This window comes from Saccopteryx bilineata, chromosome 2, assembly GCF_036850765.1.
Source record: "Saccopteryx bilineata isolate mSacBil1 chromosome 2, mSacBil1_pri_phased_curated, whole genome shotgun sequence".
Taxonomy (NCBI): domain Eukaryota; kingdom Metazoa; phylum Chordata; class Mammalia; order Chiroptera; family Emballonuridae; genus Saccopteryx; species Saccopteryx bilineata.
The window spans coordinates 315,355,697-315,380,295 of NC_089491.1; the positions used below are offsets into that span (position 1 = coordinate 315,355,697).

Below are 24,599 nucleotides of genomic sequence, written 5' to 3' on the forward strand. Positions count from 1 at the left end.
TAAAGTACTTGGTAAGTAATTATTATTATATGCTTTAACTTGCTGTAACTCTGCTTTATAAATTTTATAAAGTAAAGTTATTTCCCTACTTTATAAATCACCATTACTGTGGAACCGGTGGGCAGTTAGAAAATTTTACTACTAACAGAGATACAAAAGTGGGCGGTAGGTATAAAAAGGTTGACTACCGCCCTGGCCGGTTGGCTCAGCGGTAGAGCGTCGGACTGGCGTGCGGGGGACCCGGGTTCGATTCCCGGCCAGGGCACATAGGAGAAGCGCCCATTTGCTTCTCCACCCCCGCCCCCCCTCCTTCCTCTCTGTCTCTCTCTTCCCCTCCCGCAGCCAAGGCTCCATTGGAGCAAAGATGGCTTCTTGGCCTCTGCCCCAGGCGCTAGAGTGGCTCTGGTTGCGGCAGAGCCACGCCCCAGAGGGGCAGAGCATCGCCCCCTGGTGGGCAGAGCGTCGCCCCTGGTGGGCGTGCCGGGTGGATCCCGGTCGGGCGCATGCGGGAGTCTGTCTGACTGTCTCACCTCGTTTCCAGCTTCAGAAAGAAAAAGAAAAAGAAAAAAAAAAAAAAAAAAAGGTTGACTACCCCTGCTCTAGCTGGAGGAAGTACTTTTCCAACCAGGGTCTCAGCCTGGGGACAGCTCCAGAAAGATAGGGAGAAAGATTAAGGGGCTCAATGCATATGGGCATCAGGGAGACAGGCATTATTTTTCTAATCCCTTTGGCCAACTTGGAGGTCTCCATTTCTTTTTTTTTTTTTTTTTTTTTTTCCATTTTTCTGAAGCTGGAAACAGGGAGAGACAGTCAGACAGACTCCCGCATGCGCCCGACCGGGATCCACCCGGCACGCCCACCATGGGGCGACGCTCTGTCCACCAGGGGGCGATGCTCTGCCCATCCTGGGCGTCGCCATGTTGCGACCAGAGCCACTCTAGCGCCTGAGGCAGAGGCCACAGAGCCATCCCCAGCGCCCGGGCCATCTTTGCTCCAATGGAGCCTTGGCTGCGGGAGGGGAAGAGAGAGACAGAGAGGAAAGCGCGGCGGAGGGGTGGAGAAGCAAATGGGCGCTTCTCCTGTGTGCCCTGGCCGGGAATCGAACCCGGGTCCTCCGTACGCTAGGCCGACGCTCTACCGCTGAGCCAACCGGCCAGGGCGAGGTCTCCATTTCTTTACTGTATAATGAAATAGACACAGAAACAGCTCCTCAAAGAGCTGCAAAACCAATTACCAAAGGGAATTAGCCAACAAATAAGAAATGCCTTGAAGAAGGAGGGTGGGAATGTCAATGGAGGAAATAATTTGCATGAGCGTTACTGCACATTCCTGGGAGTGAGATCATTGGGTGAAGAGAAAAGTATTACTTCTGAATTCTGGGACCTTCAAGCCTGAGGATCCTTCACCATCCTGTCTTGAGCATGATAGGACGCTTTTCCAGTGTCCGAAAAGGAGGTGCACAGGAGAGAAGCAGGGGCTCAGGATTAGCATCTGTTTTGCCAGGGTCTATGAGATGCCCTCTTCAGAGGGAAAACTCATGTCACCCCAGGTTCTGATCATACCTCATTCACCAGAGTCAACCTCTCCCTGTATCATCCTCAAGGACTTTCTGCAAGAGAGCCACTGCCTTTCTGAAATCATAAGTTTCTGTTAAGTGTAATGTACTGTACCCAGCAATATGCTAAACCATCTGGCATTGGAGAGAATTTTAAGGGCTTAGTTTCTACCTTAATAGATTATACAATCTTACTGGTCTAGAGTGCCTTTGGATTACCAACAATAATGATAACCCTGCCTCCAGCTTATGTTTCTTATTTTGGGGTTTCCTTCTAGAGGTCTACAGTCATATGTGCGGGACTAAAGAATTCTTTAACCACAAGCATATCTGAGAATTCTTTTTTTTTAAATTTTTATTCATTTTAGAGAGGAGGAGGAGAGAGAGAGAGAGAGAGAGAGAAGGGGGGGAGGAGCTGGAAGCATCAACTATATGTCCCGTGACCAGGCAAGCCCAGGGTTTCGAACTGGTGACCTCAGCATTTCCAGATTGACGCTTTATCCACTGCGCCACCACAGGTCAGGCCCTGAGAATTCTAGTAATAAAGTACTCATCATGGTACTGATATCTCTCCTGTGTCTTAAGGAGCTGTATGAGGGGAAGGATATGCACATATTACCTGGCCCAAAAATCTCATCTCTGCCACTTATTAATTTTATTATGTCTGGCAAGTTACTTAACTGCTGTGCCTCAGTTTTTCCTCATCTGCAGATTGGAGTTGTTTAAAAATTAAATACATAATCACATAAAATGCTAAGCATTCTTATTTTTAAATTTTTTTTATTTTTTATTTTTTTACAGAGACAGAGAGAGAGATAGATAGGGACAGACAGACGGGAATGGAGAGAGATGAGAAGCATCAATCATCAGTTTTTCGTTGTGACACCTTAGTTGTTCATCAATTGCTTTCTCATATGTGCCTTGACCATGGGCCTTCAGCAGACCGAGTAACCCCTTGCTCGAGCCAGGGTCCTTGGGTCCAAACTGGTGAGCTTTTCCTCAAACCAGATGTGCCCGTGCTCAAGCTGGTGACCTCGGGGTCTCAAACCTGGGTCCTTGGCATCCCAGTCTGATGCTCTATCCACTGCACCACCACCTGGTCAGGCCAAAATGCTAAGCATTCTTAATAAATTTAGCTTCATAAAGAAAGCAGAGACTGCATATGGGAAAGGTTATGTCCACTACAGCAGTGGCCTCACTGACTTGTCTTTCTTGGAACAGATTGAAAGTCCCCCTCCATGACCTGATTTTGATTTTGTTAGAAGGCATTTTCTCAGGCCTCACTAGTACCTTCTTTGGGCTGGTATCTTCTACCAGTATATTCCTTCTTTGGTTTTTGTTTTGTTTTGTTTGTTTGTTTTTTAGCAAGAGAGAGACAGGGACAGGCAGACAGGAAGAGCGAGAGATGAGAAGAATCAATTCTTTGTTGCAGCATCTTAGTTGTTCACTGATTGCTTTCTGCCTGGACCAGGGGCTCCAGCGGAACCAGTGATCCCTTGCTCAAGCCAGCAACCTTGGTCTTCAGGCCAGTGACCTTTGAGCTCAAGTCAGTGACCATGGGGTCATGTCTGTGATCCCATGCTCAAGCCAGTGACCCCACACTCAAGCCGGTGACCTGGGGGTTTCTTGCCTGGGTCCTCAGTTTCCCAGGTCAATACTCTATCTACTGTGCAACTGCCTGGTTAGGCCACCAGCATATTTCTTATGTCTCCTCACAGCTCTTGAAGAATGGCCCCTCAGACAACAGAGAATGCATTGGACTGATCATAGGTAAAGCAGCAGGTTAGGAAAAGAGAACTGTACCTTTCATGAAGGCAATGACTATCTCATTTACTGTTACAGCTTCAGCATATAGAAGAGTGCCCTGATGACATAATAATCCTCTCTTGTGTATTAAATAACAGTGAAAGCATTAAAATTAGGGGGTTTGTAGAGAAATAATTTTCAGTTCAGTACAACTACTACCAGTAAAATACCAACAGAAGCTGAATTTAAAACTAAGAAGGTGATAATCTGTGGTGGTGAAGTGGATAAAGCATCACCCTGGAATGCTGAGGTCACTGGTTCAAAGCCCTGGGCTTGCCTGGTCAGGGCACATACCAGAAAGAAATATAAGTTGATGCTTCCCACTCCTCCTCACCGTGTCTTTCTCTCTCTCTCTCTCTCTCTGTCTCTCTTGCAAAAAATAAAAAAAAAATAATAATTTATTGGTTTTAGAGAGAGAGAGAGAAAGAGAGAGACAGAAACATCGATCTGTTTCTGTATGTACCCTGACGGGGATTGAACCGGCAACCTATGCATATCAGGAAGATGCTCTAACCAACTGAGCTATCTGCCCAGAGTGGGCCTGAGCATTTTTTTTTTTTTAGTGAGACTGTGTGTGAGAGAGAGACACACAGACAGAGACAGAGATAGAGAGAAAGAAGGGAGTGAGAGATGAGAAACATCAACTCTTCATTGTGGCACCGTAGTTGTTCATTGATTGTTTTCACATATGTGCCTTGACTGGGGGCTCTAGCTGAGCCACTGACCCCTTGCTCAAGCCAGCAACCTTGGGCTCAAGCCAGCGACCTTGGGGTCAAGTCTATGATCCTATGCAGGCCAGTGACCCCGTGCTTAAGCTGGTGAGGCCAACGTGACCTGAGCATTTTAAATGGACTATTTTAGACCCTGGTGGGTTACTTCACCGGCTTAGAGCATCAGCCTGAAACCCTAAAGGCTGTAGATTAGATCCTGGTCACGGCACATATGGGAAGCGACCAATGACTGCTGAGTGACTGAACAATAAACGCTTTTCTCTTTCAAATCAGCCAATGAAAAAGAACCATTTTCAGGCACTGACCAGTTAGCTCAGCAGTAGAGCGTCAGCCTGGTGTGTGGAAGTCCCGGGTTTGATTACTGGTCAGGGCACACAGAAGCAACCATCTGTTTTTCCACCCCCACCCCATCTTTCTATTTCCCTCCTGCAACCATGACTTGAATGGTTCAAGCAAAGTTGGCCCCGGGCGCTGAAGATGGCTCCATGGCCTCGCCTCAGGCACTAAAATAGCTTGGTTGCAACAGAGCAGCAGTCCAGACAGGCAGAGCATTGTCTGGTAGGGGGCTTGACGGTGCATACTGGTCATGGCACATGGAAGAGTCTGTTTCTGCTTCCCCATCTCTCAATTAATAATAAAAAAGGGAATATTTTATAATCCTCACAATTACCTTATGAACCAGGTACTCTTATCATTCATTTCTATTTTACAGACAGGGAAATGAAGACATAGAGAATAGAGATTAAGTAACCTCACCCAACTCACACAACTAGTAAGAGGTAGAGCAAAGACCTAAACCCAGGTAGTCTGACTCCAGAGACCATGTTCTTTACCTGGACACTATACTTAAATGAACCAAGGGTTTTACCCACTAAGAATTGGGCCATGCCTCAGCACACATGCGTGTGTGTCCTTTCAGGGTCCTTATTAGTGTGTGGCCATGTCCTTCATTAGTTTAATTTCCATTGCAGAGCATGACTTTTAAGTTATTTGAAAAACATGTTCTAGTGCTTCTGGAACCAGTTGTTTCTGGATTCAAACTACTGCTTGGTCACTAATTAGCTGTCTGACCTTTGCAAGTTACTTAACCTCTCTGAGCCTGTTTCTTGACTTACCTGAATTCAAATTTCAGCTTTGCCACTTAGCATATGTAAGTTAGGGCAAGTCATTTGATCTGTACTTCATTTTCCTCATCTGTAAAATTAGGGTAACAGTAATTACTACACATTTTTAGGAATAAAATAATCTATATAAAGCTCTTAAAAGAGTAAGATAATGCATATATAACACAGTGCTTTGAACAGTATCTTTCCCAAAAGGTTAGCTATTACAATTCCCTCAACACGCTGATACTTGTTTTCTATCCACAAGGTGCTCAAGAACAATACTTGTGGTAGGTGCTCCAGAAATGCTAAGAAAGTTTGGGTGGGCTTGACAGCTTCCGGATAGCAGAAAGGCTAGCAAGAGCAATTTGGCCTTGAGTTGATTAGGTGGAGTGGGGTGGGATGCTATTTCCTTCAGTGTGAACCTAACCATAACCAAATTCCGAGAGGAAGACCTAGGTTGGTTTTGCACACCCTAATTTCGCAGCAATTTGGCTAGTTGCCTTTATTCTGCTATCGCGGTTTAGTCACAACAGGACCATGCCAGGGTAAAATGAAGACCAGGAAGCTCAAGGCCTTTGGCAGACGAAGACAGGCCACGCCCCAAACACACAGCAAGGCCCAAGCGCCTAAAGCTACTTTTATCATGAAATTCCTGGGTTTTGTCGGGATGAAACATCCACTACCTAACGTAGAGCCCAGCGCCGTTCACCAATCTCCATTTTTAGAGTTGGAAGAATGCGAAGAGGCCAAGGGGAATCCCGGTTTTGGGATACTGGGGTACGGCGGCTGCCTGGGGACCAAAACGTCTCCAAGGAAAATTGCAGCCTGATGCGATTTTTTGACCCCCGACACTTAATGGGCTGCTGAAGACCCGGATGTGTCTGGGACTGGCCGAGGTACCCATTAACGCGCCCCCGCTAGACCATCCCCCTCTTTCGTTTAGGATTAGGTCTCAAAAGCGCCAATCATCACTCCGCCAGCCACTCACTCTTCAAGGGTGGGGTGTAGTCACGGCATCCCCTCTTCTATTGGTATGGCCTAGAAGAAGAGGGCGGGGAGGCCGGCTTAGGTCTCCCAATGGGCGTCGTGGCGTGTGGGGAAGGCGGAGCCGAGGCGCTTGGCAGCTGCCCAATCAGCGTCCTTGTTTGTGTGGTGCCGCCGCCGCCGGTGCAGCCGCCGCCGCCGCCGCTGCCCCCGTCTGTACCGCAGTGTCTGCTCCGCCCGCCCGCCCCGGTCCGGCCCGCCCCCCTCTCCCACCCCCGCCCCTGGTTCTGTCAGCGGGGTCCGGAACCCACTGTGCCGTCGCCTTTTCCTTTTTCGACGCTTCTGCCACCGCCTGAGGAGGCGAGCTAGCCGGGAGTTACATCGCCACCGCCAGGTGAGGAGCTCTGGCCTAGGCCAGCCTGGCCACCCGCCCGCCCGGGGGCGGTGAGGAGCGAGGACGGGAGGGAGGCTGGGAGGAGGAGGTGGTGGCGGAGGTGGGGGAAGGGAAAGGTGGAGGGGCGGGGGAGGGGAAGCGCCCGCGAGCCGACGCCCGCCCGCGCGCCCCCGCCTTGCGTCCCCCTTCCCCCACCTCGGCACCGCGCGCCCCCGCCTCGCGCTCCCCCTTCACCTCATCCCCTCCCCCCCCCCCCCGGCTCCGTGTGCGCGCCCCGGTCTTTCACTTAGGCCTCGCGCGCCCCCAGCTCGTGTCCCTCCATTCCTTTTCCTTTTACTCTTTCTCCCCTTCCTCGCGCCCCGTTTCCCCCGCCATCCCCGCTTTCACTTACTGCCTCATGCCCGCCATGCTCCCCTCCTTCCCTCTCCACGCGCCCCCCAACTCTCCACCCTCGGTGGTGCCCTCAGGGTGCGGGGGCCGCTCCCTGCTTTCAGTCCTTGTGTTGCACGGCGTTTGGGACAAATGGGATCCTGGAGGGTAGAGGCAGCACGAGATAATTATCTTTATTTAGGGAAAGGGATCAGGAGCGCAGAACCCGACTCCTTTATTTTGTCCTCGGTTCCGGCGCACTCCCTAGAAGGGAATTGTCTCCGTCTGTGTGGGTCCTTATTTTCTGTAGCGACTGAGCCATCCCTTCCCTCCTCTGGCTGGTGGGACACGCCGGCTCGGTGGCCCAGTTCAGCTCCCACGGCTCCGTGGAGCTGGGGCGTCCCTTTCCCCGACCAGGACGGGACTTGGAGGACTTTCTGCTTTCTCGCTCTCAGTTACAGTGGGAAGCTAGCCACTCCTGCGAGTGCAGAGGTTCGGGTGCCGTCCCGGGCCGGGACCTCTCCCCTCGCATACAGGTATGGACTCTCCCCAGCATCAGATTCCCGCTAAACACAAGGTGTTAGCCCGGAGGGCCGGCACTCAGCTGGGGATGGAGACGGTGTGATGGTGGGGTGGCTGACCATCAGCCTCTTCTCCTGTCATCTGGAGACTCGGGTAGCTTCTCAGGACCCAGTTTTCTCATTTCTGCTCAATGATTATTTGAAGGTCTTGAGTGCCTCAGAGAGCTGGTAGAGACTTAATAAATTTCAGCAAGGCAAAAGAGCAGACTGCAATAGATTTGGACTGGCAGCTGCTGAAGTAAAGGTAGGTTTAACAGATCTGTGTTGAGAAGAGCTGGTGCTTTTGAGTTTTTGGAACATTTTTCTCTCTAAAATTACATTTTTTGAATGGACAATGCATACATGTGATACAAAGTGAAATATTCCCTCTCACTCTGTCTTCCAGCCATCAGTCTCCCTTTCAGCAATGATGACTTCTGATTGTTTTCTGGAAGCAACATGTATCTGTATGTTGCAGATTAATCTGTTTGGGAGCTTAGTGGTAACTTTATTGCTTTTTCTTTGACACACTGACTCTTCCTGAAAGTCTGATAATCACTTGGATTCATATTTTTGGTGCTGGAGCAGCCCTGATAAGAGTATTGTCCTAGAGTAGCATTTCTGTTGGTACTTAACTGGGAAGGAAGCTACTTCTGGAGCTGCTGAAAGTGGTACTGAGGAGGGACTCATATTTTGAGGGAAGGCTCACACCTGTTGGAAATGCTGCCTGTGTGTGTGTGTGTGTGTGTGTGTATGATTGTGACTGATACCCAGTCTCAGACTGTATTGGAATAGGCTAGGTCAAAGATAGTCTTTCCTTGGGTTTCTTGAACAGGTTGGTTGTATGAATAATGAGTTAATGGGAGTACCGATCGGGTAGTGCTGTCTTTCGTTTTTAGAGGAATATAGTTTTTAGTCTAGTGGCAGTGATAGTCATTACGGCAAAGAATGAAGAAGATTAATCAGCAGGAATCAGAAAGCTGGACCTGTGGGTCAGTGACCCAGTTTGAGGCCAGGTGAAGCTATGGACTTTTGTCGTGCCTATTCCTTCCTTGAGAACACTTTCTGTGAGGTGAGAGTGATTTTTAGCTGACAGTAGTATCCATCTTTATTTTATGACATTGTGGTTTGCTTCCCCTGACTGTGTGATGTCTGTTAACTTCCTGTTTAAAAGCAGTCTGAGTAGGGTCTGAATAGAGGCTACATTCATATACTTATCTAGGAACAATGGTAACCAGGTTCCCTGATTAACCCTTCACATCTAAGTTCTCGCAGTAACTTTTACTGATGTGTTTCGCATAAGACCACAGGGGAGGTGGAGAAGGGAGATAGGAGAAATTTGTTCAGAACCTCGTAAGTCTTTAAGTATATTCAAAAACCTATGTACTGCCCCTTCCCTTTTGGGGGGGGGCAAATGTCCTTGTTACCCCCACCTCTCCCACCTTTTTTTTTTTTTTCCTGGCTAGGCCTGGCCATCAGGTTGGGTTGTGGAAGAAGGGTCAGAGTGTCAATAATAGTATCCTAATCATATGCTGGGATCTTGAGGTTCATACTAGCTTTAAGCAGGATCTTGTCTGTAAACTGGGCTTCTTGTTTCAGTTTACTGGTTTTTTCCTTCCTTGCATCCCACACATACCAAGCTGGAGGTTCATGTGTAGAGGAACAGCATCTGTGCTGTCCTGGTTTCTGGACTCTGGAGCATATTCCATGTTAGCCATCCCTTTGGGAGCCATGCTGACAAGCAGTGCCTCTGCACTCAGCTCAGAATGCTCATGTTTTTTGGCTCATTGAGAAAAGCCAAACCAGCTTTGGTTGATTAAAACAGCTGCTATAGAAATTGTAAGATTTGAACCATAACTGGAACTGAGGGACTTTCTTCTCCAAATCCTTTGCAGTACTTAAAGCCCTGCATCATTACATACCAAGGCACAATAGCCAGGCATTTTCTGAGACAGTTTGGAGGGGAAGGAAAAAAAAGACACACACCCAGTTTGACTATAAATCTAGTCCTGGCATAAAGCTGTCCACCTCTTGCTCAGAAAAAAATGCAACCTATCAGACAATGCCACACAAAGTTGCAGTTCCTCTGCATTGGCTAAGCTTGGGAAAAGATAACATAAGGAAGTTCAGTTTCTGTTGAAAAGGACTGGTTTTTTTTGGGGAAAGCTTTTGTTAGCTATATTATTTGGTTTATCTTTAGTAATCCTTGTGATACTTTTTCTATAGCATACTGGTTGGGGATTTTGGTGGTTGGGGTCCATGGAGTAGAGAGCCATCTATATTTGTATAGTAATGACGAAAGCCTCTCAAGAGTTGATCTGATTTGAAATGCTCTCTCCTCATATTCTGTCTTTTATCTTCTCTCTTATGGATATGTGAAATATTCCTTTACAGTTGAGTTCATCCAGTAGGAAAGGACTGACTCTGGGCCATTAAGGATTTAACCTGTCTGATATACTTTATAGATATTGTCTCCTTCAGAATCCTCTAATCTTTGCTGTTGCCTTAAGTTGCCATCAACTGGCAAAACAAAACCAAAAACTATAAAGAGTTTTGGGTTATAGTACCAAAAGCAACAGATGAATAAGAATGTATATTTTGTTACTTTGAGGTATGAAGTGGTCAAATTCCAGATCTCAAAGAGTCACTGTAATTGCAAAAACCTCTCTGACAAGGTAATTGTTATTGGTACTAACCAGTGAACTATTAAGGGAAATGACAATACTTCCTGAGCCTATTCCCTTGTTCCTTCTCACATCTGGCTAGTATACATTTTAGAAATAATTTAGGTTACTGTTACTTGAACCTGAAAGTCATGCTTTAAGCCTTCTGATCAAAGCTATTTCTTATTCTTGTCTTGTTTGAGGGGGAAGATTGAATTTGTAATCTAAAATGTAGGCTGCAGTGTTAGTAGGATTTATTTATTAATTTATTTTTTCTTATTGCAGAGACAGAATCAGAGAGAGGGACAGATTGGGACAGACAGGAGGGGAGAGAGATGAGAAACGTCAATTCTTCATTGCGGCTCCTTAGTTCATTGATTGATTTCTCTATGTGCCTTGACGGGAGCGGGGGGGGCTACAGCAGATCGAGTGACCCCTTGCTCAAGCCAGCGACTTGGGCTCAAGTTGGTGAGCCTTGCTCAAACCAGATGAGCCCGCGCTCAAGCTGGCGACCTCGGGGTCTTGAACCTGGATCTTCTACATCCCAGTCTGAGGCTCTATCCACTGCGCCACCGCCTGGTCAGGCAGTAGGGTTTAGATTAAACATTAGGATTAATAAATTCTCATTATGTGCCTGTGGTGGCATAGTAGATAAATCATTCACCTAGAATGCTGGGATTGCCAGTTAGAGATCCTGGACTTGCTTGGTCAAGAGACCTAAGGAAGTTGATGTTTCTTCCTTCTCTTCTCCACCTCTCTCTCTCCTCTCTAAAATGAATAAATAAAATCTTAAAAATAAATAAATTCCAATTATACTTGTGAGGGATTAGAAATATTTGTGCATCTCTTACCTAGAAGGTATTTATAAGTTAGCTTTCTTTTTTTTTTTTTTTTTTTTTTTGTATTTTTCCGAGGTTGGAAATGGGGAGGCAGTCAGACAGACTCTCGCATGCGCCCGACCGGGATCCACCTGGCATGCCCACCAGGGGTCGATGCTCTGCCCATCTGGGGCTTCACTCTGTTGCAACCAGAGCCATTCTAGCACCTGAGGCAGAGGCCACAGAGCCATCCTCAGTGCCTGGGCCAACTTTGCTCCAATGGAGCCTTGGCTGCGGGAGGGGAAGAGAGAGAGGAAGGAGAGGGGGAGGGGTGGAGAAGCAGATGGGCGCTTCTCTTGTGTGCCCTGGCCGGGAATCGAACCCGGGACTGCTGCACGCCAGGCCGACGCTCTACCACTGAGCCAACCGGCTAGGGCCTAAGTTAGCTTTCTGATAGTATACATATTTAGACTTCCTGGGAGGGAGGTTGTGGCAAATTAGAATAGTAGAACACAGGTGTGGAGAGTCTAGAAATGCTGGTTCAAATACTAACTGCTTTGCTACTTATTAGCTATATGTTCCTGGGTAAGGCTTATACTTTTTTTGTGTGAGAGAGTGGGTGGGGAGAGAGATAGGCAGACAGACAGGAAGAGGGAGAGGGATGAGAAGCATTAACTTATTGTTGCACTTTAGTTCTTTGATTGCTTTTCATACATGCCTTGACTGGAGGACTTCAGGTTAGCCAGTGACCCCTTGCTTAAGCCAGTGACCATGGCGTTATGTCTGTGATCCCATGCTCAAGCCAGCCACACGCTCAAGCCGGATGAGCCCACATTCAAGCTGGCGACCTAAGGTTTTTTTTTTTAATTATTTTTATTTTTATTCATTTTAGAGAGGAGAGAGAAAGAGAAAGGGGGGAGGAGCAGGACGCTTCAACTCCCATATGTGCCTTAGACCAAACAAGTGCAGGGTTTTGAACCAGCAACCTCAGCATTCCAGGTCGACACTTTATCCACTGCACCGCCACAGGTCAGGTGACCTTGGGGTTTTGAATTTGTGTCTTCAGAATCCCAGGTCATTGCTCTATCCACTGTGCCACCACCTGGTCAGGCAAGGCTCATAATTTTTGAATTCTCATTTTTTTTTAATCTTTTTTTTTCTTTTTTTCTTTATTCATTTTTAGAGAGGAGAGAGAGAGGGAGAGAAAGAGAGAGACAGAGAGAGAGAAGGGGGGAGGAGCTGGAAGCATCAACTCTCATATGTGCCTTGACCAGGCAAGCCCAGGGTTTCGAACCGGTGACCTCAGCATTTCCAGGTCAATGCGTTATCCACTGCGCCACCACAGGTCAGGCTCTCTTTTTTTTTTTTTTTTTTTTAAGTGAGAGGAAGGGAGATAGTGAAACAGACACCTGATTGTGACCTGACCGGGATCCACCTGACCACCTCCGTCTGGGTCCATGCTCAAATCAGCCATGCTGTCCTCAGTTCTTGGGGCCCACACTTGAAGAGAGACAGAAGGGGGAGAGTGGGAGGGGAAGAGAAACGGATGGTCACTTCTCATGTAGGCCCAGACTGGGGATCAACCCTGGGATGTCTGCACACTGGGCTGAAACTCTTATCCACTGAGCAGGCCGACCAGAGCTTGAATTCTCTTTTTTTTTTTTTCAGAGTAAAAGTCAATCCTTACGTTGGCCTATAAGGTCTTGCATGATCTGCCTGCCCTCCCCACCCCTTCTCTTTGATCCTCTATTATCCTCCCTCTTTGCTTATTCCGAAGTTCCAGCCACATTGACTTGTTCCTTAAATAGAGGGGTGGACAAAAGTAAGTTTACAGTTGTGAGTACGTGAAACAGTTTATTTTTGGATTATTTATTAATTATTGTATTTATATTAAAACTGTAAAGCTACTTTTGCTCAATCCACACTTTTTTTTTTTTTATTTTTTTATTTTTTAAAAGATATTATCTTTTTTTCTAATTTTATTTTTATTTTATTTATTCATTTTTTTTTAGAGAGGAGAGAGAGAGACAGAGAGGGAGAGAGAGACAGAGAGAGAGAAGGGGGAGGAGCTGGAAGCATCAACTCCCATATGTGCCTTGACCAGGCAAGCCCAGGTTTTCGAACCGGCGACCTCAGCATTTCCAGGTCAACGCTTTATCCACTGCGCCACCACAGGTCAGACAATCCACACTTTTTAAAAAAATTGATTTTAGAGAGAGAGGGAGAGAAACACCGATCTGCTGCTCTACCCACCCATGCATTCAGTGTTTGACTCCGGTATGTGCACTGATGGGAATTGAACCTTCAACCTTGGTATAACGGGACTACCATCTAAATGAGCTAACTAGCCAGGGCTCACCCACACTCTCTATCTTAGGATCTTAGCATAAACTGTTCCTTCCAGTGGGAAATAGCAAGTTTTTCCCATAGAGCTAATACAAATGAATAATTTTCTACTTCCTTCAAATCTTTGCTTATGCCTGATCAGACAGTGGCGCAGTGGATAGAGTGTCGGCCTGGGTACATGGAGGACCCAGGTTCGAAAACCTGAGGTCACCGGCTTGAGCATGGGCTCACCCGCTTGAGCGTGGGGTCACCGGCGCATGATTGCTGGCTTGAGCCCAAAGTTGGCTGGCTTGAAGCCCAAGGTCGCTGGCTTTAGTCCAGAGTCACTGGTTTGAGCAAGGGGTCACTCGTTCTGCTGGAGCCTCCCCCCCCCCATCAAGGCACATATGAAAAAGCAATCAATGAACAACTAAGGTGCCACAACGAAGAATTGATGCTTCTCATCTCTCTCCCTTCCTGCCTTTCTGTCCCTCTCTCTGTCTCTCTGTGTCTCTGTCTCTCTTGCTAAAATAAATAAGTAAATAATCTTTACTTAAATGTTGTCTTTTCAATGAGACCTTATTCTGCTCCTATTTAAACTACCACACCTCACTACAAATTTTTCCCTGCTGTTTTTTTCATAGCACTTACAACTTTATAATATACTTATTTGTTTCATTTATTGTGTTTTGGTTTCCTTCCTATTATATAAAGTCTATGAAGGCATGGATTTATTCATTAAAAAAAAATAAAGTCCATTCATTTTTTAAAATTCATTTTAGAGAGCAGAAAGAGGAGGAGAGAAGGGGGGAGAGAGAGAGAAGGAGGGAGTAGCAGAAAACATCAACTCCCATATGTGCCTTGACCAGGCAAACCCAGGGTTTTGAACCAGTGACCTCAGCGTTCCAGATCGATGCTTTATCCACTGTGCCACCATAGGTCAGTGGATTTATTTTGTATTTTATTTTATTTATTTATTTATTTATTAATTTTTTTTTTCCCTGAAGCTGGAAACGGGGAGAGGCAGTCAGACAGACTCCCGCATGCGCCCGACCGGGATCCACCCGGCACGCCCACCATGGGGCGATGCTCTGCCCACCAGGGGGCGATGCTCTGCCCATCCTGGGCGTCTCCATGTTGCGACCAGAGCCACTCTAGCGCTTGAGGCAGAGGCCACAGCCATCCCCAGCGCCCGGGCCATCTTTGCTCCATTGGAGCCTTGGCTGTGGGAGGGGAAGAGAGAGACAGAGAGGAAGGCGCGGCGGAGGGGTGGAGAAGCAAATGGGCGCTTCTCCTGTGTGCCCTGGTCAGAATCGAACCCGGGTCCTCTGCACGCTAGGCCGACGCTCTACCGCTGAGCCAACCGGCCAGGGCCTATTTTGTATTTTCTTAAATGCCTAGTATATAATACTCTGGTTTCTCTTCAGATCGCATAAATCTTTCGTCTTTTAAATGCCTAGTATAGTAACTGACATATAGTTAATACGCAATTTTTTTTTTTTTTAATTTTGAGGAGTTTTATTGATTAGGCTGGCGGCATACACGGGGGATTCTTCTGACCCAAATCACGCAATCTTTAAATTTTTATTTATTTATTTATTTTTCTGAAGTTGGAAATGGGGAGGCCGTCAGACTCCTGCATACGCCCGACCGGGATCCACCCGGCATGCCCACCAGGGGGTGATGCTCTGCCCATCTGGGCCGTTGCTCTGTTGCGACCAGAGCCACTCTAGCGCCTGAGGCAGAGGCCATGGAGTTATCCTCAGCACCTGGGCCAACTTTGCTCCAGTGGAGCCTCGGCTGCGGGAGGGAAAGAGAGAGACAGAGAGGAAGGAGAGGGGGAGGGGTGGAGAAGCAGATGGGCGCTTCTCCTGTGTGCCCTGGCTGGGAATTGAACCCAGGACTCCTGCACGCCAGGCCGACGCTCTACCACTGAGCCAACCAGCCAGGACCAATACGCAATTATTTTTTGATCAAATAACAATAATAACTTTTTGTAACCTCATGTTTATAATTAAAGTGTGAAATGTGATAAGCATAAGAGATCTTTTTTTTTTTTTTACAGAGACAGAGAGAGAGAGTCAGAGAGAGGGATAGACAGGGACAGACAGACAGGAACGGAGAGATGAGAAGCATCAATCATTAGTTTTTCGTTGTGCACTGTGACACCTTAGTTGTTCATTGATTGCTTTCTCATATGTGCCTTGACCGCGGGCCTTCAGCAGACTGAGTAACCCCTTGCTCGAGCCAGTGACCTTGGGTCCAAGCTGGTGAGCTTTTGCTCAAACCAGGTGAGCCCCGTGCTCAAGCTGGTGACCTCGGGATCTCAAACCTGGGTCTTGGGCATCCCAGTCCAACGCTTTATCCACTGTGCTACTGTCAGGTGCATAAGAGATCTTAAAATGTTTTGTAAACTTTGAAGCATATACAAATAATGATTATAAAACAATTGCGTTTGCATTGAAATGGTAAATAATACTTGATAATTGAAAAATTATTTATATATATAAATATTATCACATTTTCCCTAAATTCCAATCTTTTATTTCCGGTTGTCTATTGTGTGCTAAACATACCCACCTCTATTCCATTGGTACCTCAAATTTAACTTTTTTTTTTTTTTTTTTTACAGGGACAGAGAGAGTCAGAGAGAGGGATAGATAGGGACAGACAGGAATGGAGAGAGATGAGAAGCATCAATCATCAGTTTTTTGTTGCAACACCTTAGTTGTTCATTGATTGCTTTCTTATATGTGCCTTGACCACGGGCCTTCAGCAGACCGAATAACCCCTTGCTCGAGCCAGTGACTTTGGGTCCAAGCTGGCGAGCTTTTTGCTCAAGCCAGATGAGCCCGCGCTCAAACTGGCAACCTCAGGGTCTCGAACCTGGGTCCTCCGCATCCCAGTCCGACACTCTATCCACTGCGCCACCGCCTGGTCAGGCAAATTCAACATTTTTTTTTTTTTAATATTTTTTTATTTATTCATTTTAGAGACAGAGAGAGAGATAGAGGAGGGGGGAGGAGTAGGAAGCATCAACTCCCACATGTGCCCTGACCAGGCAAGCCCAGGGATTCGAACCGGCGACCTCTGTGTTTCCAGGTCGATGCCCCATCCACTGTGCCACCACAGGTCAGGCAAATTCAACATTTTTATCATCTGTTTTCCTTCTGTGGTTCATTGAGTCACCTAAGAAAAAAATGTGGGCATCATTGTCAATTTTGTCTCTCATACCCAATACTTTCTAACTATTTCTGAATCTAGACCCTTTCCTGTATTTCCATTGCTGTCTTCTAAAGGCCCAGAACAACATGTATTTGGAATAATTGCCATGATCTCTTGTTCTCTCTGTTTTAGTCTTGTTCCCTTTTAAACTCTCAATCATATTGTCTTCAAAATAGTCTAAGACAGAGATCTGATTATTTTATTTCCCCTTCTCAAAAGTGTTCATGTCCAATCATTTAAAGGTGAAATTTAAACCTTACCTAGTAGTCAAGACCTTCATAATTTTGGCCTTTTCCTTTCTATTTAGCCTTCTCTTTCTTACAGTTTATACATGAACAAGTAACAGTTCTTGTAATTCCCAGATCAGCTTCCAACTTTAATTTCAAGTGCTACTTTCTCTGGGAAGTTTTCCTTGACTTGCCCAAAGAGACTTAGAAATGCTTTCTTCTTTGATCTCACTTAATTATAAACATTGTTTGTCTCCCTCCAGTGGTCTGTAAACATCCTGAAAGAAGATACCATGTCTTTTTATTATTGTGTTTCCAGAGCCTAGCATGGTTCCTATCACCTAAAAGACATTTTAAAATATAAATAATCTTGTGAGTTGAAAAAAAATGTGTACATTTAGAAAACACTCCTGTTATGTTCTGGAGGCAGAAGAGCAAGGTTGGAGTTTTAATTCTGTCATTTATCATCTGTGTGACATTGGTTGAGTCACTGAAAGTCTCCAAGCCTTGTTTTTCTCAGATTAGAAATGAAGATCAACTAGCTACTGTATCTATTTCATAGCGTCTCTGTCAGTCAAAGGAGATTATACATTCTAAGCTGTTTTGTTTTTTACGAACGAACTGGTAAAGCACTGTATGACTTTTTTTTTTTTAATTCATTTTAGAGAGGAGAGAGAAAGGGAGAGAGAGAGAGACAGAGAGGGAGAGAGAGAAGGTGGGGAGGAGCAGGAAGCATCAACTCCCATATGTGCCTTGACCAGGCAAGCCCAAGGTTTCGAACTGGTGACTTCAGCATTTCCAGGTCAATGCTTTATCCACTGTGCCACCACAGGTCAGGCCGACTTTTATTATAAGCCGATACAAGCTGAGCTTTTCTCACAACTCATTTTTCCTCATATTGATATGAAGCCCTTTCTATTATGGAAGCCATACTCTTCTACAACATGTCTCTTCATACTCACTTTCATCAGTAGGTGTAGTGTGCTTCTGAATATCATCTTTTTTTAAATTCAATTTTTTTATTTATTCATTTTATTTTTATTTTTATTTTTTTAAATTTATTTTTATTTATTCATTTTAGAGAGGAGAGGGAGAGACAGAGAGAGAGAGAGAGAGGAGAGACAGACAGAGATGAAGGGAGGAGCTGGAAGCATCAACTCCCATATGTGCCTTGACCAGGCAAGCCCAGGGTTTCGAACCGGCAACCTCAACCTTTCCAAGTGGACGCTTTATCCACTGCGCCACCACAGGTCAGGCTATTTATTCATTTTAGAGAGGAGAGAGAGAAAGGGGGGAGGAGCAGGAAGCATCAACTCCCATATGTGCCTTGACCAGACAAGTGCAGAGTTTTTTTTTTTTTTAGTTTTTTTTTTCTATTTATTCATTTTAGAGGTGAGAGAGAGAGAGAGAGGAGAGACAGAGAGAGAGAAGGGGGGGAGGAGCTGGAAGCATCAACTCCCATATGTGCCTTAACCAGGCAAGCCCAGGGTTTCAAGCCCAGAGATCTGATTATTTTATTTCCCCTTCTCAAAAGTGTTCATGTCCAATCATTTAAAGGTGAAATTTAAACCTTACCTAGTAGTCAAGACCTTCAGCATTTCCAGATCGACGCTTTATCCACTGCGCCACCAGAGATCAGGCTGAATATCATCTTAAATGTGGCAAATTTAAAGGCTTTTCCAACATCCACAGTGGATAAAAAAGTTGCAAAATCCTGAGAAGTTATACTTCTCATGAAGTCTCTCAATTTTGAATTCTTTATTGTTTTCTCAGATTCAAAAGAAATTTTCAGCCTGACCTGTGGTGGGGCAGTGGATAAAGTGTTGACCTGGAATGCTAAGGTCGCTGGTTCAAAACTCTGGGCTTGCCTGGTCGAGGCACATATGGGAGTTGATGCTTTCTGCTCCTCCTGGTTTCTCTCTCTCTCTCTCTCTTCCCCTCTAAAAATGAATAAATAAATAAAATCTTAAAATAAAAGAAATTTGCATTTTTGCAACTTTTAGAACCAAAGGAATTTTATTTTTATTTTTTTTAGCGTGTGTATGTGCGCGAGAGAAAGAGAGAAAGGAAGGGAGAGAGATGAGAAGCATCAACTCATAGTTGTAGCACTTAAGTTGTTCATTGATTGCTTTCTCATACATGCATTGATTGATGGGGTGTGGGTTCAACTGAGCCAGTGACCCCTTGCTCAAGCCAGGAACCTTGGTCTTAAGCCAGGGACCCTGGGCTTCAAGCTAGTGACCTTTGGGCTCAAGCCAGAGACTATGGGGTCATGTCAATGATCCCATGCTCAAGCCAGTGACCTTTGTATTCAAGCCAGATGAGCCCACTCTCAACCTGTTGACCTCAGGGTTTCAAGCCTGGGTCCTCAGCATTCCAGGTCAATGCTCTTATTAACTCTGCCACCACCTGGTCAGGCTAAAAGGAATTTTTAGAATGTAAACTTATTTGTTGAGTTCTTTCTTTGTGTAAGGATTTTTTACTATTTTAGTTCTTTTTTTATTTTTGTCTTTTTTTTTAAGGGATAGATAGGGACAGGCAGACAGGAACGGAGAGAGATGAGAAGCATCAATCACCAGTTTTTCGTTGTGACACCTTAGTTGTTCATTGATTGCTTTCTCATATGTGCCTTGACCATGGGCCTTCAGCAGACCGAGTAACCCCTTGCTCAAGCCAGCGACCTTGGGTCCAAGTTGGTGAGCCTTGCTCAAACCAGATGAGCTTATGCTCAAGCTGGCGACCTCAGGGTCTCGGACCTGAGTCTTCCGCATCTCAGTCCGACGCTCTGTCCACTGCACCACCACCTGGTCAGGCACTATTTTAGTTCTTACAGTAACTCTGTGAGGGAGATCTTTTTATAGATGAGAAAACCAATCCAGGAAGGTTGTCATTTTGCTGGAATCTCATAGACTAGTAAAAGTGATGAACTTACTATTATTTGAACGACTCTGACTCCAAAAGTTGTGATCTTATTATACTCCTAACTTTTCTTACAGAATTTTGTTTTGTCTTTTTAAAAACAACAAAACCTGCCTGATCAGGTGTTGGCACAGTGGAAAGAGTGTTGGACTGGGATGCAGAGGGCCCAGGTTCAAACCCCGAGGTCACCAGCTTGAGCGTGGGCTCACCAGCTTGAGTGTGGAGTTGCTGGCTTGAGCGTGGGATCATAGACATGACCCGGTGTTCGCTGGTTGGAGCCTAGAGATCATTGGCTTGAGCCCAGAGGTCACTTGCTCTGCTGGAGCCTCTGGTCAAGGCACATATGAGAAAGCAATCAATGAACAGCTAAGGTGCCGCAACGAAGAATTGATGCCTCATCTCTCTCCCTTTCTGTCTATCCCTATCTGTCTCTCTGTTTGTCTCTGTCAAAAAAATAAACAATAAATCCATGATAGTTCTCAGTATTAATAAATTTTATGTAAAAAATAAAGGTATGTGATCAAATAGGGTTTTGAGAAATATTGGGTTAAATTAAGTTAAGGCAGATTTCTTGACTGCATGACTTCCCATAGCCACATTGTATATGTTATACATTGGGAGTGGTAAAAGAATAGCTAAATGATGCAGACCTTCTCAAAATTATTTGACCATGAAAGACTCTTTAAGAGTACTCGTCATCTCACTGAATGCTTTGAGAGGACTGCACATTGTACTTCTTCCCTGTAGTTCCTCTATGGGTTAAATTTTTATTTTTATTTTTATTTTTTTTTAAGTTTTTTAAGCTGGAAACGGGGAGAGACAGTCAGACAGACTCCCGCATGTGCCCGACCGGGATCCACCTGGCACGCCCACCAGGGGCGAAGCTCTGCCCATCAGGGGGCAATGCTCTGCCCCTCTGGGGCGTCGCTCTGCCCCGACCAGAGCCACTCTAGTGCCTGGGGCAGAGGCCAAGGAGCCATCCCCAGCGCCCGGGCCATCTTTGCTCCAGTGGAGCCTTGGCTGCGGGAGGGGAAGAGAGAGACAGAGAGGAAGGAGGGGGGGGGGTGGAGAGGCAAATGGGCGCCTCTCCTATGTGCCCTGGCCGGGAATCGAACCCGGGTCCCCCACACGCCAGGCCGACGCTCTACCGCTGAGCCAATCGGCCAGGGCCTGGGTTAAATTTTTAAAAGGGTTGCAACTCCGGAATGAGGGAATTAACTGCTTTTGTGAGCTGGTTTTCCAGAGAACTAGTATGGTTGCATTAGGCCAGATTTTATTTATTTATTTAGAGGCAGGGCTGGCAAGGGGACAGACAGTACAGGAGAGAGATCAGAAGCATCAACTTCTTGTTGTAGCACTTTAGTTGTTCATTGATAGCTTTCTTATATGTAGCCTTGAATGGGAGTAAGGGGCTGCTCCAGCGGAGCCAGTGACTCCTTGCTCAAGCCTGCAACTTTGAGATTCAAGCCAGTGACCCTGCACTATGGTTGGTGGGCCCACACTTAAGATGGCAGAGCCTGTGTTCAAGCCAGCGAACTTGGTGTTTCGAACCTGGGTCCTCAGCGTCCCAGGTCGACACTCTATCCACTGCATCACTGCCTGGTCAGGCTAGGGCAGATATTTTTTAAAAACTTCACAGGTATAAATCATCTTTCTTTTTTTTTAATTTTAACTTTTTTTTTACTTATTTATTATTTTTTCTAAGTGGAGGAGGGGAGATACACCCTTGCATGTGCCCTGACCAGGATCCCTTCGGTAACTCCTGTTGGGTGGCTGATGTTCAAATCAGCTGAGCTGCCTGACCTGTGGTGGTGCAGTGGATAAAGCCTCGACCTGGAAATGCTGAGGTCGCTGGTTCGAAACCCTGGGCTCGCCCGGTCAAGGCACATATGGGAGTTGATGCTTCCAGCTCCTCCCCCCTGTCTCTCTCTCTCCTCTCTCTCTCCTCTCTCTCTCTCTCTCTCTCTCTCTCTCTCACTCCCCCTCTCTCTCCTCTCTAAAATGAATAAATAAAATAAAATATTTTTAAAAAAAAAAACCAAAAAAAAAACAAATCAGCTGAGCTATCCTCAGTTCCTCGGGCCTATGCTTGAACCAGTTGAGCTGTGATAGGGGAAGAGAAAGGGAAGGGAGAGAGGGAGGGGAAGAGAAGCCGATTTTTTACTTCTGGTGTGGTCCTTGATTGGGGATCAAACCTGGGACATCCACACGTCAGGCCAGTGCTCTATCCACTGAGCAAACCAGCCAGGGCCGTAATATTTATTTATTTATTTATTTATTTCTATTTTTCTGAAGTGAAAAGCAGGGAGGCAGACTCTCGCATGTGCCCAACCGCGATCCACCCGGCATGCCCACCAGGGGGCAATGCTTTGCCCATCTGGAGTGCTGCTCCACTGCAATCGGAGTTATTCTAGCACTTGAGGTGGAGGCCATGAAGCCATCCTCAGCGCCCCGGCCAATTTTGTTCCAATGGAGCCTTGGCTGAGGGAGGGGAAGAGAGAGACAGAGAGGAAGGAGAGGGGGAGGGGTGGAGAAGCAGATGGGCGCTTCTCCTGTGTGCCCTGGCCGGGAATCGAACCCAGGTCCTCTGCACGCTAGGCCGATGCTCTACCGCTGAGCCAACCGGCCAGGGCCTAGTCTATCATTCATTTTTGGTGAGACATGCAGACAGATCTGGGGATCAGAGGAGAGAAAGACAATACCTTTAATTTTTCAGTTTTCTAAAGGTGGTATGTTAGTCTTGAAATTAAAACAAAATTTTGAGAAATTTGTCCTGTACAATTTATTTATTTATTTATTTATTTATTTTACAGAGACAGAGAGAAAGTTAGAGGGATAGATAAGGGACAGACAGGAACGGAGAGAGATGAGAAGCATCAATCATTAGTTTTTCCTTGCGACACCTTAGTTTTGTTCATTGATTGTTTTCTCACATGTGCCTTGACTGTGGGGCTATAGCAGACCGAGTAACCCCTTGCTCAGGCCAGTGACCTTGGGTTCAAGCTGGTGAGCTTTGCTTAAACCAGATGAGCCGCGCTCAAGCTGACGACCTCGGGGTCTCAAACCTGGGTTCTCTGCATCCCAGTCCAACACTCTGTCTACTGCGCCACCATCTGGTCAGGCTATCCTGTATCATTTAAAGCAGCGGTTCTCAACCTGTGGATCGCGGCCCCGGCGGGGGTCGAACGGCCAAAACACAGGGTTCGCCAGGCCACGACCCACAGGTTGAGAACCGCTGATTTAAAGGCATAAAGGTTACCTGAATGGCATTTACCACTGAATTCTTAACTTTTATCTTATAGTTTGAGCTACCAGTGAAAAATATTGAAAATATTTTTCTAAAAGGGTAACATTTTTTGGAGGAAGAGGCAGTTTTCTAATCACTCTTTAACATTTATATGGCTAGATTGATGTGTTGCTGTAAAAGAGGTTGTTGATTGAAGCTGTTGATCATGTGTATTGTTGCTACTGCCCAGAATAGGTTGGCTAGAAGAGACTACCTTAACTTCTATGGAAATTTGATGTGGATAGCATCACACTGTTACAATATACCTAGAGTTTGGCCTATAGTAAATGTCCATGAATAAATTAATGTTACTCTGATGCCATCTTTTTCTGGTTTTGTAATTCAGGTAGTTAAGAATGCTCAGTTCCTGGCCCTGGCCGGTTGGCTCAGTGGTAGAGCGTCGGCCTGGCGTGCAGAAGTCCCAGGTTCGATTCCCGGCCAGGGCACACAGGAGAGGCGCCCATCTGCTTCTCCACCCCTCCCCCTCTCATTCCTCTCTATCTCTCTCTTCCCCTCCCGAAGCCGAGGCTCCATTGGAGCAAAGATGGCCCGGGCGCTGGGGATGGCTCCTTGGCCTCTGCCCCAGGCGCTAGAGTGGCTCTGGTCGCAACAGAGCGACGCCCTGGAGGGGCAGAGCATCGCCCCCCTGGTGGGCAGAGCGTCGCCCCCTGGTGGGTGTGGCGGGTGGATCCCCGTTGGGCACATGCGGGAGTCTGTCTGACTGTCTCTCCCCGTTTCCAGCTTCAGAAAAATACAAAAAAAAAATAAAAAAATAAAAAAAATAAAAGAATGCTCAGATCCTTAGGTGAGTGCATTGTGAATTTGAAAGTTTTGCTTTTTTTTTTTTAGAATATTTTATTTAAAAAATCTTTTTCCTTTATTGATTTTAGAGAGAGAGGAAGGGGAGAGAGAGAGAATGAGAGGACAGGAACATAGATTCGTCCTGTGTGTTCCTTGACCAGGGGGTCAAAAGAGCAACCTTTGTACTTTAGGATGATGCTCTAACTAACCGAGCTATCTGGCCAAGGCTAGAATATTTTAAATCCAGATATTTTCTGCCAAATAAATGGAAACTAGAACATGGATCTCTTATCGCACTAAGACCCAATTCTAAATTTTCATTAGCCTGCATTTTTTTTTTTTTTTTTTTTTTTTTACAGATACCATAGAGTCAGAGAGAGGCATAGATAGGGACAGACAGGAATGGAGAGAGATGAGAAGCATCAATCATTAGTTTTTCATTGCAACACCTTAGTTGTTCTTGATTGCTTTCTCATATGTGCCTTGACCGTGGGGCTACAGCAGACCGAGTAACCCCTTGCTCGAGCCAACGACCGTGGGTCCAAGCTGGTGACCTTTGTTCAAACCAGATGAGCCTGCACTCAAGCTGGTGACCTCAGGGTCTTGAAGCTGGGTCCTCCGCATCCCAGTCCTACGCTCTATTCACTGCACCACTGCCTGGTCAGGCCATTAACCTGCATTTTAAATTCCTCACCTTTTGTTTGGAGAGCTCTGTCCCAGTTAAATTCTGTATAGTGCATTAATACTAAACTGAAGGCTTTCAAGGAATATGGGTGACTGGAAAATGCTTCTGTCCACTGCAAAATTTATAGCTGTATTTTGCAGTGGAC

At 46.1% G+C, this 24,599-nt stretch overlaps 1 protein-coding gene across 2 annotated transcripts in view; it reads left to right on the forward strand.

Moving 5' to 3' along the window:
- Positions 1-6,455: 6,455 nt before the first annotated feature.
- GATAD2B (GATA zinc finger domain containing 2B) overlaps positions 6,456-24,599 on the forward strand; it is a 133,088-nt gene continuing 114,944 nt past the window's right edge. For both annotated transcript variants that reach the window (XM_066262077.1, XM_066262078.1), the window contains exon 1: positions 6,456-6,576. The gene's annotated coding sequence lies outside the window, so the exon portion shown is untranslated. The remainder of the gene's footprint in view (positions 6,577-24,599) is intronic.